This window comes from Cryptomeria japonica, chromosome 3, assembly GCF_030272615.1.
Source record: "Cryptomeria japonica chromosome 3, Sugi_1.0, whole genome shotgun sequence".
Taxonomy (NCBI): Eukaryota; Viridiplantae; Streptophyta; class Pinopsida; order Cupressales; family Cupressaceae; genus Cryptomeria; species Cryptomeria japonica.
In genome coordinates, this window is record NC_081407.1 from 800,141,484 (window position 1) to 800,159,333 (window position 17,850).

Genomic DNA, 17,850 nt, shown 5'->3' on the forward strand with positions numbered 1-17,850 from the left:
AAAATTTGGAGAAATTTTATTGCCTCTATAACTGTGCAGCCCTAATTGAAGACTTAAGATGTCAAATATATCAGATAGCAGCCCCATTGTGATTCCAACCAGGTCTCTCAACCAGTTCCATTGGGATTGCAGAAGCAGACCTGTGAAGATGGTATGTTAAGTCATCCCAATCAATGACTTGGGATAAGGTGGTGCTCAAGCTTCAAATATGAGGGCATTTCACGCCAGAGTAGCAGATATCTTGAAAACGTCATGATATTTCAGGTCTCAGATGCCTGGACAATACTATCCTCAAAAAATTGCAATTTTTTGAAAATGTTGTTGACTGCCATTTTGATTGGTTTATTGACCAATACTGTCACAAGATATTGGCAGTATATAACAATATTGAAAATAATAAATCCTTATTTTCTTCCATAAAGGCTGTAAACTGCAATTGTTTTGCACATTTCAACTTTATTCTACTCTGATTTTTTCTGCAACAAGACATACTGGTTTTTAGGGCTTCCCAACCATGATTTTCAGCATACATTCAAGGATTCCTCTTGGATTTGAGGGCACATTAATCAGACCAACAACATCTTTGAAGTTGGTATACGGATCTTCAAAATCTAGTTAAGGGTTTATATCTTTTTACTGTTTCTTCTTTTTTTCGTATTTATTTTAATAATTAGTTAAACTTAAAATTATGTTTTATTATATTTTTATGCACAAACCCTAGCCCTAAACTCTAAAATTAGTCTTCAGTGTTTAGGATTAGGGTTATTTTTTAAAGCAATATGTTGTTTTGTGTTTTGATGCCTAACCATTACACTAACCCCATTTCAGGGTTTAGGATAACAACCAGGGCTTTTTATAACAATTTGCTCTTTTTTGGGTTTTTCTAATTGTCATGATTTTGTTTTATGCCCTAACCCTAAACCTTGAAAAGGGTTAGGGAATGTGAAAGCATCAATATCAATTGCTAATCCTAACTAAACGCTGATATTTTAAGCAATTTAAGATTAGGGACAAAAAATTTAATGTCTTAATTTAGTATACCTTTACCCTAACTATAAATCTTTTTTTTAGGGTTTATGATTATGATTTAAAATATTAATATTTAAAATGTGTAAATGTATATTTTCTTGAAAACACCTAAAAAAAAAATTTAGGGTTACCAAAATACCTTAGTAAAAGTTTGGATATTGAACCCCTCTATTGTGTGCCAAACACGACATTCAACAAGATTAGCATCTTGCATCCTAGGAAGTCATTGTAACCATCACCAAATTGTGCTAGAAAAGAGCATTCAAAGCCTTTTCCTAATCATCTAGTGCCTTTTGAGGTACTGGTCTTTGTATAAAGGCCCTTAAGCTAGTAAACCTAAGTGAAGTAGCTTTGAAACCCTTTGTTTGCATTTGTCTAGAACCTCATTTATATCTGTACATGCACTTTTGTTCTAATTTTGAAGTGACTTACAATCACCTGTAGCATATCACTTGAGTGAAATTTCCAAATGGAAAAGTTATTAGGCATCAGCTCTTTGTTTTAGCATACTTGCTATAAGTGGTTGCATATCTTATTACCTTTCTATGCAGCAAAATGGAAAAAGCAAACAAACACTTTTGATCAAGCTCTTTTACCAAAGGTTGTTGATCAAGTGTTGGTCAACATGTCATTGGATCTTGAATCAAATGAAACAAAGGATAATGGTGGGTTTTTTAAAGTCATAAGTAACATTCATTTAACATAAATGTTGAACCTAATTGGTCAAGAAGTGAACATGTGGGCAACCACATAGGCTCACATTTTGTGGAATGAACAAGGATTGGCTAAGTGGGTCAATAGCATCTCTATGTTGAGCCCAATCTCCCTATTTGGCAATTTTTGAAGGAAATGCATACTTTTGAGTCTTTGACTTATCTTTGTGACAAAACAATAGAAGCAGGTTCTGACTAGTTTTAGTCCCTCTATTTTGCCCTCGACCATTGATTGTTTGTCAATTAATGTGTGTTGTTCAATCTCATAGAATATTGACAACTACATGGCATACACCTAGCTTGATGTGTCTCATTTCTATTAGACAACGAACAAATATATAGTTACTCATATGGGTCCATAGCTCAAGGACAAATGAAATATTGCCACATGTCAACCAAGGACAGTCACCAATGTGATTCTCTAATATACCCTATGATGATTAGGATAGAGATGACATATCCTAATGCCACTTAATAAAGTATAGTTGGCAACATGTTCTTTTCTAGGAAAAACAACAAAAGCTAAAAGCACACATCTTTGTTTTCCCCATTCTACCTCACACCTTTGATTATTTGTCAATCAATTCATATCAATGCGAGCTGTTAATCAAATCAAAAGTTTCAAAATCCTTAGGCAACATGACGTTTTCAAACATTCTAAAGGAAAAGAGAGCTGAAGCATTAATGGAGGCTGCCACTAACATTAATTACTATGCACACACAAGTGCCAAGTAATAAAAGGAAAGACTCTGCCCTAATTCTTCTCATCCTACAATTGAATTGGTAAAAGTGAGAAGCGGAGAAAAGATATTAAATAGAAATTATCAAACAAGGGCATTCTAAGAGTAAATTCCACATGAGACTATTTAGAGCTTTCACACTTTGATTACTTGTCCTGAAAAATAGATATGTTGTCACTAAAGAAATTGAAAGATAGGTTGTATAGGGAAAAGATAGGGCACATATATTTGAGCTTCAAATTTGCTTGTGTTATGCTATGAATTATTTTTAAAATTTATTTATACTCTAATGGAAAATTTGGAAACCTTTGTGTGCCCCCACCTGAAATGCAAAGCATATAGTACTCCCTCATCCAATGAATGTAGATCTATCTGTATTAAAATGTTTCCAAAATGGCTCATAAGAGAATTGTGAATCAATATGATTTAGAAGTCGTGCCCTAGGCAGAAAAGGTACAATAGGGTTACTAGAAAAGAAAACTCTAAAAGAAATTTCTTCAAAATTCAAAGAGTGTATCAAGGGCCCAATAATTCACATACCAAGAGGATGATTGTTTGAAATCTTCTATGACAAAGGGGTCAGGCCACCTCCTATTTACAATCCACAAGCACTTGATTTAGTGAAAGCTAAAGCACCCAACTGTTTACTAATTACAAAAAAAATTACTGGGCCTACAATTGTTATAATGCAAACTGAAAAACTGAAACACCCATACCATGTGGGATGCAACTATGCAAATAAATTTTAATCTCGACAAGGCTACAATTCAAAAGGCTTTTCAACTAGCCCATGAAACTAGGAAACCATTGGATCTGAAAAGATTAACCTTTTTATATAAGAAAAATAAAAATGTTTACAAAGGGCATACTACATAGACTGCCCCATCATAGGATCCATGATGATTCAAGGGTCAAACCAAAAACCCCTAAAGATGAAATAAGCCTTTGAGCTACGTAAGTTTGTCTCATACTTTCAAGAGACATACCAGCAGTACAATCAAGTAGCTAGACAAGATGTTGATGATCAAGTACTACAAAAAGGTTGAGGAGGTATTCAGTTCTATGTCACATCAATAACCATTACAGAAAATGGAAGAGTTTACGAGGGATTTAGGAAGATTTATTCAAATGCCAGACTAGCCTATGTTCTACAAGGCTTGGAAAACGCAGAAGTTAGGTTGGCAGAGGAACATTCTTTACATATATTAAATGACCACCTAGGCTTCCATTCCCAGCAGCATTAATGGCACTTATGCTGTCCTTAAGAATTGCTTCTCTGGTAGTGCTACCTGAGCTTTCGCACTTAGTTGAGTATTCTAAAACTAAAGGAATGGCAGAAAAAAATGCTTACAAAGGGAAAAGAGATTACGCAGGTTAAATTTCCTCGAAATAATAAAAGAAATCATTCGAGGTGGGGCCCCTCCTAGGCCCAAAGGAAACCAAGCGGTGGATACAACTTCCTGTAGATTGCTTGGACAATGCACTGTTGAAGTTGGTGTGGATAACATTAGGTTGAAAGCATGTGAAGAGTTTATGGAAGACAAGCAGTCCATAAGGACTCCCAAATTCAAGAGATTTGCATTGATGGTCAAAATCCAAGAGAGACAGACACTAAAGATGCACGATGCATTGATTGAAAATTATCCAAATGATATAGAAAATGGTCTACCTCCAAATGATTTAAAGTTTTGAATTAACAACATTACTTCCAAGGAGGGAAGGGAATTAATTAGATCCAGTGGGTGTCTACTATTACCTAGTTGATACATTGCAGAAACTTACTGTCGAGGTTCTTAATATTGCCTCCATAACAAACTTACTTTTGTACCCTGGATATCTATGACATTTAAAACGGCAAACAATAACAGAAACAGCCCATACAAACAAATATATGAAACGGATGCACATTCTATTCTCTGGTTTGTAATATGGAAAAAGACTTTGCAAGGTTCTATATAAAAAATCACAGAATTGACCTTGATATCTATAAAAAATAACTTTTTAATACAAACCTAATACCTACATGCTTTCCCCCGTTGGTGTTACTTAAACAACAAAAGAGAAATTTAAGGCAAACAAAATGGGCCAAGCCAAATACATTTGCATTAAGGGGATCTTAGTTCTAAAACTCACGTAATTCATGAACCAGAAGTAACTAGCGAGCGTTCACTAAGTTTTCTGAGCAATTTATGGAATTTCTAGTGAGAAATCACTAGTCTCTACCCAGTTCATTCACCGTGATCATGATTCCACGCTGTCTTTTGCATGCTCCCACGAGATTACATTTCTTTGAGAAGTCTTCTCAAACAGTTTGCATGCCTTATCTGTGACTACGCATTTTGCATAAACGTCTACTACCATCTGGCAGTAATGAATACAATATCTTCTGACAAAAATCCTCTTTCCATTCTCCTTTGATAGACGTCCAGATCCATGGCAATCCCCATTCTGATATTGGCATAAAAGAAGCTTTCGACGTTTGTGAAATTTAGTTTTACAACTCGGTTTATGAGTTTACAGGATGTTTTTAATGAATCTATTTGATGCAGCTCCTGCAATTCATTAATGCATTTCATGATATCACATTTCTTTGAGCCATTTTGCTAAACAATTCGCTTGCTTGTCGACTGTAGCATTTCCAACTACAATGTTTGACAAAAATACCCCTTCCAGTATGCGTTGATGAATGTCCATACCCTGGAAAATACTAAAAAATTAGCAAAATTAGATTTTAAATCTGCCATTTTCATATACCCTAAATGTTTCTAATGCCTTTACATGAAATTAATTTTACATGTTTACTACGGCTTTACAATTTTCCACTGCAGCATGTTGTTTCGGTGTCACGGAGAAAAATTGCCCTTTACAAATCTAGGCTGAAATCCAGTTCACAGGGCTCACGATGGCATGGCATGGAATTTAACTTGCCTTGGTTACATGTCTACAATATTTTTTCTATAGCTATAATTTCTACTCCAGCCTATATCTGAACTTAGATTTATTTTGCTGACATTTAATGTGAACTTGAGATGCGGCGAGGGTGCATCTGATTAGTGAGCACATAGATTGTGAAAGTACTCTGTGCTGCCCGTGGCCATTTGCCAAAACACTGTCGTGATTAATCATAAGCACAACTCTAATGAAGAAACAAAGATTTTGCAGATTGCAAATGTGCAATCAGAAAAATATGAGCTTTGCAATTATTTACACATCCTGGTCAAGTCAGTTAGGGAGACTGTAATTTGCCTCAGGTTTTCCTATTTTTATCTGCTTTAGGTTTATGTTCAGACCATAGTGTCCAAAGAAAACAACCACAGAACGAACGTCTTCAATTATCAGATAACAACAAAATTGTTTTAGAAATGAATAAACACAACTAAAACTGGTCCGGCCGCGTACAGATTCAAAAAAAAAAATCAGTGAAACTATGGCAAGTGACTTGAGTTAAGATTCTACAAAACTTGTGTCGTGCTGTCAAAGATGTGGATGAAAAAAATGGGCAGAGTATGCAGCAAAAATATTACGAAACCCTAACAAAGCACAAATTTGTTTAAAGGGAGATGAACTAAAATCGATCTACCTACAGCTGCTGCTTCGATCTATTCAAAGTAAACAGTGTGTATTCTGGGTATCGAAAGATTTTTGCGGGCGTCCGAGGGTTTTGTCAGCTTCGTTTAAAGAGGAGAACAGCCACAAACAGAAAGAAAACAGAGAAGCCACACCTTGTCCTAATTCTACACCCTTTTATAATTTTTCTTATGCACAAGAAACCAATGCGATCATTTTATTTTTTATTTTTTTTCCAGTGCAATCATTTTATCAAAGCAATAAACATCAAAGAAATCAAAGAAATCACAAACGTCAAATAGGGGTGGGATCTAGTAAAAGGACACAATAAAAATAGTGAAGGTCTAGTAGATTCATGAGAAACAAGATATTGGAGGAAGTGATATCAAAACATAGTGGATGAGAAAGGATCAATGGATTACACAACCGATAATATCGAAACAACATAAAAGTTTTAAGGGGTTTAAACAAGTTCGAAGGTATGATGGGAATGATATTTTAAGAGGGTTTTTAATTCTTTTTTAATTCTTCAACATATTTTAAGTTTAAGGGGTTTAAACAAGTTCAAAGATATGATGGGAATGATATTTAAAGAGGGTTTTTAATTCTTCTTTAATTTCTCAACATACTTTTCAACAAGCTTTTAATTGTTATTTTGTACTCTAATTTCATTTTCATTTAGGAGCAACAAATAGTACATGGGACATGTGTGCAAAAGTATTCTAGGACTAATCTCTCAAAATTAGTGGAAAGATGTGTTTACGTAAATGCAAAACAAAACAAGAGGATTTTAAAACATAGGCAAACTCAAAAATTGAAACATGCAAAAAGAGAAAACTTGCAAGTATTTTACTAAAAGTAATACATAAGACCTTAATAGATACAACAATGTAAGGAAAAGGAAAAAGTGAGCCTAACGTTTCGCACATCATCAATTACAAAGAAAATTTAGGTTGAAATTGATTAAGCAAATATGGCAGAAAGGGCTAAAAAGGCATACAAATATATATAGCCTTATTACAATGCCACTAATGTGGTCCTCAAAATTATATGTTGGTGAGCTAATGATCATGAAAAAGAGACTTTGGCCCCTAGAACCAAGGGGTCAATACGAAGATATCAATATGATGGATGTCACATGGGAGAACAAAGTACTCAAAGAGTAGGTTACAAACAAATTATAAAACACTATGGCAAAAGGTGAGCAAGAATTGATTTTAGTAAGGCAGATTTTAGATCAAATTGAAATAGCGCAAGAAAACAAGACAAAAGTGCTAGAAGGAAGAAACAAATCACAAATAAAATATATCTAATCAACAAAGGCCAACATGGAGATAAAAGGAAACCAAGTAGGATAACAAATAGAGGAGGATAAATCCTAGGCTCAAGAAGTAAATAGACAATCAAACACATAGAGAGACAAGTCAAGGGGAAAATAAGAGAAGAAAGGGACATAAGTGATAGGGCTATGAATATCATCATTAAAGGACTAAAAGATTATGGTGAGAAAGAAATCATAAAAGAGCTAACGAGAGAATTTTTTAAAGACCAACTACAATGGTTAGGATTTACTCATTAGGCAAATAGGAAAATGGATAAGAGATTGCAAGAGCAAACATGTAAGAGTTGCCTTGAGGAACATAGAAGACAAGAACATGATACTACAACATAAAAGGTTCCTTAGAGGTACACAATATACCTTAATAAGGACTTGTCCATAGTACAATAAAAAGAAAGGAAAAAAGGAGTTAGATAAAGTAAAGGTAGAAAGTGATGCAAGAAAATGGACTTGGTTACAAAATAGAAAGGCCCAATTTAGTGACAGAATGGCATACCATAAATAGGAATTTGGGGCCCCTCGAGAATATTTGCACAATGGTAAGTTGGAAATGTAGAGGTTATCCATGTAGAAGAGGACTTGGGTTGGAGCTCATAGCAGAAGGAGAAGACATTATTGTAATTATAAAGACTCGTGAACATGATGGATGTAAAGTTCTGAATTTTGAAGGGTATTAAAAAGCTTTAGTATGGAATGAAAGCATCGATTATGACAAAGGGTATGGTACAGTTGTGATTATAATCAAAGAAACATGGTTGCATTGATTACATTGCTTTAGGCACGATTGTGATTGTAATCAATGCAACTATTAAAATTTTCACAATTAAAGATATCAATTAGGGCATTAAAAGGTTGGCAGGAAGGAAAGCATGAGATGTTGATGGGTTGCAAGAAGAATATTTAAAATGGGGTATAGAGGTCCTTGTACCTCGTATCAAGTATGTCTTTAATAATGTCATATAAAAGGGCTTCATGAAAGATTGGATGGCCAATATTGTTATCCCTATATACAAAAGTAGTGATATCAATAAGTCATCGAATCACATCACTATGATGGTTAATTACCTCCTTGGAAAAAATTAAAAGAATGGTCAAATATAAAATTAGTAGTTCGGTAGAAAAAAAGGGAAAAAGAGCTAAAGGGAAAGTTGTCTTTAAACAAAAACATTCCATTGTTGAACATGGTGTTGCCCTTAGGTTCTTAATAAAAAAAATATGGAACACCCAAGGAAGCGAATCTTTTTTCCACTTTGTAGACTTTAAAAAATACTTTGACACAATACCTTGCAGCAAGTTGTGGAATAGGAAGGAGGAACTAGGAGTTCTAGATGTGTTTGTAGCAATAGACCATTAGATTTATGAATAATTCAAGGCTAAAATATGAACTAGTAATGAAATATTAGAGTGCTTTGGAAGCGATACTGGTGTCAAATAAGGTTTCTCACTTTCCCAACTTTGTTTGGGCTATGAATTGATAAGTTAGAAGAGTGGATAATCAAGGTTGGTGGGGAGAGAGTTTAGTTGGCTAAGTATGTAATAAATTTACTCTTAAATGTGGATGATTTCATATTAATTCTAAAGCAATTTATAGACAGAGAAAATATTTTAGGGCACAAAACCTTTTATCAAGAGGTTGAGATGTAGGTTGAAACTAACAAAAACAAAATAATGATCTTCTCATTGTAGAGAAAAAGGAAACAAATTAATTTTATTTTTGAAGACAATCCGTTGTAAATAGTGGGTGAGTATAAATACCTCGGGTTTGATTCCCACAACAAGCTCAACTAGGAAATATGTAGAGAAAAAAGAATTCAAGGAGGTTGGAAAGCATTATAATCTCTACAAAATAGATGTAGAAATACAAAATTATGGATTGGAAAATCAAGAGAATGCTTTTTTCTTTTCTTTTTACTTCAGTGATTTTTTGTAGGTGTAAAATTTGGGACAATAGCATGTCAAAAATGGAGGTAGGTAGAAAGAATCTAAAAACATCTTAGCTTAATTTGTCTCAAAATTAAGAGTGTTTTTCTATACAAGATGTTATTGACTAAACTGGGTAGTTTCCCTTTGGAAGCATCGAAAATGGTATGATTGTTAGGTTACCTATAGAAGATTCAAAATATGTAGAACCATCATTGACCTAGGCTAATTATGAGAGAAGAGATAACTAGAAGAAAGTGTTGGAAAAAATAGTGTCTCAACCTTGCATTTACATGAGGTTACTATTTATAGTAAGTTTTCATTTGAGCATGAAATAGTGAAAAATTCTTCCCACGGCTTCTAGTTGGCTAGATAAGCATTTCGGTAAAGTTTCGTCGCAAGATCACAACTAGTTTTAAAGATATTAAAGTTTTTGTTTGGAGGGGTGTGATGAAAGGTTTAAATTCAATTTTGAGGACTTTAGAGGCTCTGAAACACCCTGAAAAGTGGCTGTAAATTGCATAGCAATTTATGAGGTGATAAAGTACTTCACGAGCTTTCCAATGCTTCAAACAATTCGTCAATCAGACACACGGTTCACAAGTTATGGCCTCTGGAAGTTTTTACTCTTGAAATAGAAAATATAAAATGCATCGAACACATAAATGAGTTGTAAAAGGGAGGGACACGTGTTGATGTGTGTTTTGACATGTCATAGAACATCTATATAGGAGATAAGGCTGGCTCCACTTTATTGGGTGGTTTTAGCTCATGGTTTTGTAATATTGTTTGATGCTTTCTTGCATTGTATCTTCTATATATGAGGCCTATTGAGCTACCTTTGAATCTATGACTAGTGATACTCTTGTGAAGAGCTTTCTATGCAAGTATATTGTAATATGTTGTTGATTGTTGAATAATATATTGGGTGACTTTTGGAGTGTGGGTTTTTTCTCCTGAAAGGGTTTTCCCCACGTAAATCATTGTGTTGTGGTATGCATGTTGTTGTGTCTATTTCTGTTAAGTTTTTATAACTGTTGTAATGATCTGTAAAAAAAATTGCATTACCCTCCTCTCAAGGTTAGTGTAGGAAGTTGTTCTGCTACTTAACTTCCTTACAAGTGATATTAGAGCTTGATCACCTTTGGTTACAATTGTGGGCTGTTGGGTTTTTTGAACTAATCCAGATTTGAGTGGGAGCTTGTGCAGAAGACACTTTTTGATCTTGTAGGAGTTTTCAGATGGCAAGTTCATCGAGGAGAATAGACATGGAGAAATTTAATGGAAGTAATTTTGAGATGTGGAAGTTGAAGATGGAAGATTTGTTAATAGATCAAGATTTGTGGGATGTTGTTGATGCCAATGTCTCAAAACCCTCAGATCTTACTGCGACTGCTCAGTATGATGTTATGGACCAAAAAGCCATGGGTCTAATCAAATTGTGCCTGGTAGACTCTGTTCTAATCAACATCTACAAAGAGAACACTGCAAAGAAGGTATGGATGAAGCTTGGTGAAATGTATCAAGCAAAATCCTTATTGAATCAAATTTTCTTGAGGAAGAAACTATATTCCCTAAAGATGGAAGAGGGTGGACGAATTGTAGACCACCTAGAAGCATTTAATATATTGGTGGCTCAATTGATATTTGTTGGTGTTAAGATGGACGAAGAGGAGAAATGTCATATCTTTCTTTGTTCTTTTCCTGATTCGTGGGATTCTCTTGTTATGGCTATCGATAGTACTTCTGTTGTTTTGAAGTTTGAAGATGTGGTGGGTGCCCTACTTGGTGAAGAGATGCAAAGGAAGGTATCCATCAGTTCGAAGGAAAAACTAACTGTTCAAGGAAGATCTAAGGAAAAAGGCAAGAAGAATGAGAAGCGCAATAAGTCCAAATCCAAAGGGAGATTGGAATCTCCTGGAATGTCCAAAGTCATATGTTGGAATTGTTGTAAACCAAGTCACATTCGTAAGGACTGCAAAGAAGAAAAGAAGAAGAAAAAGAAGAAGTTCAATTCTGATTTTGAGTCCAAGAAAGAAGATGGTGATGCATTCATTGCAACTTTGGCTACTCATGTAGGTAATGATGCATGGTTAATTGACTCAAGTGCATCTTTTCATATGACTTCCAATAAAGATTGGTTTTTTTAAATATGAAGAATTTAATGGAGATAAGGTGTACTTGGGTGATGATTCACATTTAGACATTGTTGGTTGAGGTAAAGTTAGAATCAGGTTTCCTGATGGTAGAATAAAAAATATTAGCAGTGTGTTGCATGTCCTTGGATTAAAACAAAATTTGTTATCTTTAAGAAAACTGATAGATGCGAGTGTGCAGTTAATTTTTTCTGATGCAAGATGTAAGATGATTGAGGGTGCTATGGTGATTTCTAGAGGTGTCAGGTTTGGCACTTTGTATAAGCTAGAGGCATACACGGTTGAGTGTAATAGCACTTCTGTAAAAAGTAAATTTGTGGATACTTCATCAGAAGATTTGAGGGTTTCACCTTCAGCAGATGGACATGGTTTTTGGGTACCTAAGGGTGCTCTTTCTTCTGAAGAAAATTTACCTACATAGAAGACTATGTTATGGCACCAGAGACTTGGCCACATTGGAGAAAAGGGTCTAAGGACCTTGAAAAATAAAAAACCTTGTTGAAGGTTTGAATGATTGTAATCTTGACTTTGATTTCTATGAGCATTGCATTTATGGAAAACAAAACCGCATTCAGTTTTACTCGAGTTCTCATAAATATTATGGTATTTTGGATCTTATTCATTTTGATGGGTTTGGTCTTATAGATGTTCCTTCCCTTGGAAAATCCACATATTATGTTTCATTTATTGATGATTTTAGTAGAAGGACATGAGTATACTTTCTAAAGAGAAAATCTGAACTTTTCGATCGATTTAAAAATTTAAAGCAATGGTTGAATTGAGACTAGAAAGAAAATAAAATGTTTGAGTACTGATAATGGTGGTGAATTTTGCTCTAATGATTTTGATAGATTTTGTAAAGACTGTGGTATTCACAAACAAAAGACAACTCTATATTCTCCATAACAGAATGGGGTTGCAAAAACAATAAACATGACATTGATGGAGAAGACTAGGAGTATGCTAAGTGGTGTTGGTCTAGAACAAAAGTTTTGGGCTAAACTTGATGTCACTGCTTGCTACCTGATTAACAGGTCTCCTACATCAGCTCTTGTTGATAAAATGCCTATGGAAGCATGGTCAGGTCACAAGCCTTCATTTAGACATCTTAGAGTTTTTGGTTGTGAGGCATATGCACATGTGCCAAAGGAGAAGCAAACAAAGTTGGAGAACAAGGTTGTGAAATGTATCTTCACCGGTTACAATTATGGTGTGAAAGGATACAAGCTTTGGGACCCTATTGCACAAAAGGTAATTCATAGTAGAAGACTTATTTTTAGAGAAATTAAGTTCCTTTTGTTACACTGTAGTAGAACAAACTAAATAGGTTTATGTGATTCAATTACCTTCTATGCCTGAGAGAGTTGAATCGAGACCCACTGATAGGCAATAAGTTGAGGAGAGCTCATCTAGCTTTGAATCTTTAGAAGAAGAGGAAGAGCCTCCAACTCAACTTGTTCAAAGGTCTACAAGATATAGACAACCACCTAAAAGGTATTCACCTGATGTTCGGGGACGTTTTTTTTTTTTGAATACTAATGTGGCTAAACCTAGATCTATAGAAGAGGCATTAAGTATGAATGATGCAAAATCCTGAAAGATTGTTATGGAAGAAGAAATGGTAGCTTCAAAAAAGAATGATACATGGGATCTTGTACCATTGCCTGAAGGACGAAATCCTATTGGTTGCAAATGGGTGTTTGGTTGCAAAAGGCTACTCTTAGGTTGAGGGTGTTGATTATGGTGAGATATTTTCTCTTGTTACAAAAATGACATCCATTAGATTTTTGTTTTCTATTGTTGTTGCTTATGATTTAGAGGTTGAGAAAATGGATGTGAAAACTGCTTTCCTTCATGGTGATTTGGAGGAGGATATTTATATGAAACAACCAGAGCACTCTGTGGTAAAAGGTAAAAGTAATTTGGTCTGTAAATTAAAGAAATCTCTATATGGACTCAAACAGAGTCCTAGGATGTGGTACCAAAAATTTGATACATATGTGTTAAGTTTGGGATTTGAACATTCTAAATCAGATCATTGTATTTATTTTAAATCTGATGGTGATAATTTCTTGTACATTGCATTATATGTTGATAATATGTTATTCATTGGTAAACAGAAAGGTATGATTTCAAAACTAAAGTCTCAACTTACTACTAAATTTGAAATGAAAGATCTTGGTCCAGCAAAACACATTCTTGGGATGGAAATTAAAAGAGATGGAGTGAAAATAAAGTTATGGCTAGGTTAGAGTAAGTATATGAATTCAGTTTTATAGAGGTTCAACATGCAGGATTATAGACCATTATGTGTTTCTTTTACAGTTGGAACAAAATTATCTATTTTAGATTGTCCTACATCCCCATCAAAGATGGAAGACATGAGAAGAGTGCCTTACCAGAGTGTAGTTGGAAGTTTGATGTATGCTATGGTTTGTACTAGACCAGACATTGCCCAAACAGTGGGAGTTCTTTCCAGATATATACATAATCCTGGTAGAGTTCATTGGGATGCAGTTAAAAGATTTCAGATATTTGAGGGGTACCTCAGAGTATTCTTTGTGTTATCATGGTAATTTGGTTGGAGACATGATTTCCCTCAATATTCATGGTTATGTGGATTTAGACTGGGCAGGTGATATTGATAGCAGAAGATCCACCTGCGCTTATGTGTTTATTTTATTTGGTGGTGCAATTAGTTGGATGAGTAAGCGAAAGGCTATGGTCGCTTTGTCTAGTACAAAAGAAGAGTATATGGTAGCTACTCATGCTTGTAAAGAAGCCATTTGGCTTAAGAGACTATGTTCGGATATTGGAATAAAACGAGGTGCAATGATAGTCAAAGTGCGATGTGCCTAGCTAAGAACCCGACATTTCATGCCCGGACCAAGCACATTGATGTTTTAATATCATTTTGTCAAAGATATGGTCAAAGATGGAAATGTAGAAAATTTGATGAATGTTGCAAATTCTTTAACTAAGGCTAAAATCACAGAGAAGTTCAAATGGTGTTCGGAGTCTATGAGCCTCATGGCCCCTAGCAATTAATTTATTGTGTTGATACTCCCTTTTCTCTTGCAAGGTGTTCGACAAGTGGGAGAATGTTGGAAAAAATGGTGTCTCAACCTTGCATTTATATGAGGTTACTATTTATAGTAAGTTTTCATTTGAGCATGAAATGGTGTGAAATTCTCCCCAAAACTTATGTTTGGCTAGATAAGCATTCCGGTAAACTTTTGTTGCAAGATCACAGTTAGTTTTGAAGATATGAAAGTTTCTATTTTGGAGGGGTGTGATGATAGGTTTAAATTAAATTTTGAGGAATTTAGGCTTCGAAACACCTTAAAAAGTGGGCATAAACGGTGTAGCAGTTTACTAGGTGATAGATCACTTCATGAGCTTTCTGACGCTTCAAACGATTCGTCAATTGGATACACGGTTCACAAGTCATGTCCTCTGGAAGTTTGTACTCCTGAAATAGGAAATATAAAATGCATCGAATACATAAATGAGTTGTAAAAGGGAGGGACACGTGTTGATGTGTGTTTTGACATGGCATAGGGTATCTAGATAGGAGATAAGGTTGGCTCCACTTTATTGGGTGGTTTTAGCCCATGTAATATCGTTTGATGGCTTCTTGTATTGTATCTCCTATATATGAGGTGCGTGAGATAGAGTTTGTGTGTAAGAGTCTTATGGCTATTGAGTTACCTTTGAATCTATGATTAGTGGTACTCTTGTGAAGAGATTTCTCTACAAGTATATTGTAATTTGTTGTTGATTGTTGAATAATATATTGGGTGGCTTTTGGAGTGTGGGGTTTTTCTCTCGAAAGGGTTTTCCCCACGTAAATCACTATGTTGTGGTATGCATGTTGTTGTGTCTATTTTTGTTGAGTTTCTATAACTGTTGTAACGATCTGTAAAAGTTTTTGCATTACCCTCCTCTCAAGGTTAGTGTAGGAAGTTGTTCCGCTACTTAACTTCCTTACAGAAAGAACACATGGATGAAGAGTAGTGACAAAATATATATGAAGAAATGGGACGTTAGGGTATGTGTAGGGTCATGGTGGGCCAAAAAAAGCCCTCAAGTGGTAATGAAATTTTAGAAAAACAGTGTTAGGCAACTTGACGTAAAAAATTGAATAAGTTATGAACATTATTTAAAAAATATGTAAGAATATAATTTGTAGAAAATTGAATGTAGTTTCTAAGCTACTAGTTTTTGTCTAAAAAAAATAAAATCTATTTGACGAAAATTTGAAATTTCAATGTAGTAGTATTAAAATTTTAGGAAAAAGATAAGAAGTAGGTGTATGCCTAACCACCCTAACCACAATCAAATTAGAATATTTTTTTATAAGATTTTAAATATAAGTAGTAAACTCATGTTTGGATGTGACACACATTTTTTTGTAATTTTTTTAAAGTAATAATTAATTATGAATTTTTTACTACAACTTTTCAGAAATATAAAAAATCGTATGTCTAACCACCTTAACTTGGTCAAAACTTTATGAGATTCAATTTATTTTTTATCCTATAGTAGGTGAAGCATAGAAAGTGACGCATGTTTCATATTCAAAAAATATGAAACTGTTTGAAAGTTATAGATGTTATTCAATCAGCCTATCAATCAGGACTTTAGTCAAAATTCAATTAGAAAATAAATAATAATAATTTATTAAAGTCAAAATAAGGCGAACCTTATATTGTTGGAAATTTGAGAATGTCCTTAAAAATCCCTTTTCGTTTCATCAATTTCAGTTAAAGAAAAAGTTGTTAGCCACCAGAGCAAAGTTTGGAAAAGTAAGGAACACTCAAAAACTGGTTTTTCTGTTGACTTTCCAGGTTTGGCATTTCCTAGCCAAATCCCAATGCAATCCCTAGCCAAATACAAAGGTTTCTAATTTTTTTTAGAGATATCGGATATCCAATACAAATCGGATATTGGATTAAATCTAATATCCAATTTTATTATTTTTTATTATAAATATAATTAATAATGTATTATATAATAATATTATAATATGTTAATTTATATATTAATATATTAATAATAAAAGATATTTGATATTGGGTAATATCCGATATATGATACCTTATTTAGGAGAGAGAGAGAGAGAGAGAGAGAGAGAGAGAGAGAGAGAGAGAGAGAGAGAGAGAGAGGGTTAGCAAGGGATAAGGGGAAAGTGATCTATATAGGGAGAGAAGGGGAAAGGGAGAGGGAGAGATACAGAGAGAAGGGTATAGGGATATAGAGAGAGAGGGAGTGGGGAGAGGGAGAGGGAGAGGGAGAGGGAGAGAAATATTTTTTTGAGAGAGAGAGAGAGGGAAAGGGATAAGGGGAAAGTGGTCTAGATAGGGAGAGAAGGGGCAAGGGAGAGGGAGAGATACAAAGAGAAGAGTAAAGGGATCTAGAGAGAGGAAGAGGGAGGGGAGAAACAGAGAGAGAAATATTTGATACCTTTTTTAGGATATGGAGAGAGATAGAGAGGGATAGGGAGATTAGTGGATATATATATATATATATAGAGAGAGAGAGAGAGAGAGAGAGAGAGTTGGTGAGAGTGAGATTATAGAGAGAGAGAGGGTTGGCAAGGGATAAGGGGAAAGGGAGAGGGAAATATATCGAGAGAAGGGTAAAGGGATCTATAGAGAGAGGGATAGGAAAGAGGGAGAGAGAAATATCTGATACTTTGTTTAGGAGAGAGAGAGAGAGAGAGAGAGAGAGAGAGAGAGAGAGCGAGAGAGAGAGCGAGAGAGACCTTGTATCTGGATAGGGAAAGAAGGAGAGAGAGAGAGAGAGAGAGAGAGAGAGAGAGAGAGAGAGAGAGAGAGAGAGAGAGAGAGAGAGAGAGAGAGAGACCTTGTATAGAATAGGGAGAGAAGGAGATAGGGAGAGAAGGAGATAGGGAGAGGGAGAGAGGGAGAGAGAGAGAGAGAGAGAGAGAGAGAGAGAGAGAGAGAGAGAGAGAGAGAGAGTTGGGGAGAGTGAGAGTATAGAGAGAGAGAGGGGTAAAGGGATCTAGAGAGAGAGAGGCTTGGGGAGTGTGAGAGTGAGAGAGGGATATCTGATACCTTTTTTAGGATAGGGATAGAGAGAGGGATAGGGTGTTCAGGGGATAGGGAGAGGGAGTGAGAGAGAGAGACAGAAGAGGGGAGAGGATGAGGGAGAGATCCCTATCCTCTCTCTCTCTCTCCCTATTATGTTCATGGAGTGGACTTGTCATGCTCCCCAAACTTATACATGTTGAAGACCATAGTATACTCTTTCCCTAAAACGTGTCCTCCGAAGAATTCTGTGTGGAATCTTATTCAAAGCTTAAAAGAAAGAATGCATTCTCACCAACAAGATGCATTTGAATTTTTATGGAGAAATACTGG

General features: G+C 35.1%; 1 protein-coding gene across 4 annotated transcripts in view; it reads right to left on the bottom strand.

Moving 5' to 3' along the window:
• The window catches only part of LOC131044365 (uncharacterized), a 38,281-nt gene extending 32,010 nt beyond the window's left edge, over positions 1–6,271 (bottom strand). Inside the window, exons 1-2 of one of the 4 annotated variants that reach the window (XM_057977682.2) lie at positions 6,067–6,271; positions 3,023–3,073 (exon numbers count right to left, since the gene is read on the bottom strand). The gene's annotated coding sequence lies outside the window, so the exon portion shown is untranslated. Of the gene's footprint in view, positions 1–3,022; positions 3,074–6,062 lie in introns of all 4 variants that reach the window. The other 3 variants (XM_057977683.2, XM_057977681.2, XM_057977680.2) reach the window with 3 other exon arrangements.
• Between the last annotated feature and the right edge of the window lie 11,579 nt (positions 6,272–17,850).